The sequence below is a fragment of the Rhagoletis pomonella genome, unplaced genomic scaffold, assembly GCF_013731165.1.
Source record: "Rhagoletis pomonella isolate Grant_MI unplaced genomic scaffold, Rhpom_1.0 Rhpom_scaffold_00006, whole genome shotgun sequence".
NCBI classification, from domain to species: Eukaryota; Metazoa; Arthropoda; class Insecta; order Diptera; family Tephritidae; genus Rhagoletis; species Rhagoletis pomonella.
The window spans coordinates 51,854,873-51,856,169 of record NW_023458560.1 but is presented as its reverse complement, the minus strand read 5'-3'; positions in this window follow the sequence as shown (position 1 = coordinate 51,856,169).

Here is a 1,297-nt window from a genome sequence, read left to right as displayed (position 1 = left end):
ACATACCGAGTAAATTTTTGGTCAGAATATTTATTTTCAAGATTTATTTTGCCAAATATGAACCAAGTCGGTGCAGCCGTTTAGTAGTTTAGTGAAATACATTGTAAAGAGAACTGTATGAAATTGTAAAACGCGACGTCTCAGATTTCTTAATTTTTTTGGCAGCAACAACGAAAAGTTTTAATTTTTTTTAGCGAAAAACCTTCCACACAGAAAAAAAAAGTTTGTGGTTATATCAAGGCGAAATTTTGAGAACGGTCCGTTGCTAACTCTAAATATAAACTACGACACACTGGAAAAAGTTAATACGTTCAAATACTTAGGAATAATAATCGACGATAAACTAAAACAAAAAAAAAAAAATAGATTCTATATTTTCAATTAGATGCAAGATGTACATCGGTGAAAACTGCATTTAACTCCATACATTAGCTTTTGCGTGATGCGCTTACAAACATACAGACAAACATACCAAAATTTTATATTTGGCTTCTGTTGATCTAATAAACCCCCTATTAATTTTTCTTTAACATATTCTCAAATACTCTCGTTTGATTCCCATATGGCAACACTTAGTTTATATTATAAATTTAACTGAATTAAAGTTTTCAAACCCGCTTCAAGAATATTTCATTTATTTTACAAATTTTAATGAATACAATTTTTCAATCAGTTGGCAAATCCCCTAAAAATATTTTAGCATTAAAATTTCCTAGCCTCTTTAGTTTGATGCCAATATTGCAATATTTAATTTATGCTATCAATTAAATTAAATTAAAGTTTTCAAATAGGTGGCAACCTTCCCCAAAAATATTTTCAGCTGTAAGCCTTTGTAAATTTCTTTCTTTTGACAGCCATATTGCAGTATTCACTTTACCGTATCAATTGACCTAAACTTAAACACAGGTGGCAACTCTCTAATTTCTTCTTCTATATTGGAAGCTAGATCTCTAGCGATACATCGGTGAAAACTCTGCATTCAATTCCATGTTTTCGACTGATGTGCGTACAAATATACAGACAGACAGAGATTCAAAAATTGTTTATTTGGCTTCTGTAGCTTAAATAAAAACCCACCATATTAATTTTTCTTTAATATCTATAAGGTACAGACATCGACCTGTTACAATTTTATTATATGTATAGATGTAGATATAGATTTCATTTATTTTATCAATTTAATACAATAAAATTTTTCAAACAGGTGGCAGCCCTCCCTAAAAATATTTTCGGCAATATAATTTCCTAACCCCTTTCAGTTTTATACCCATATTACAATATTCAATTTATCTTATAA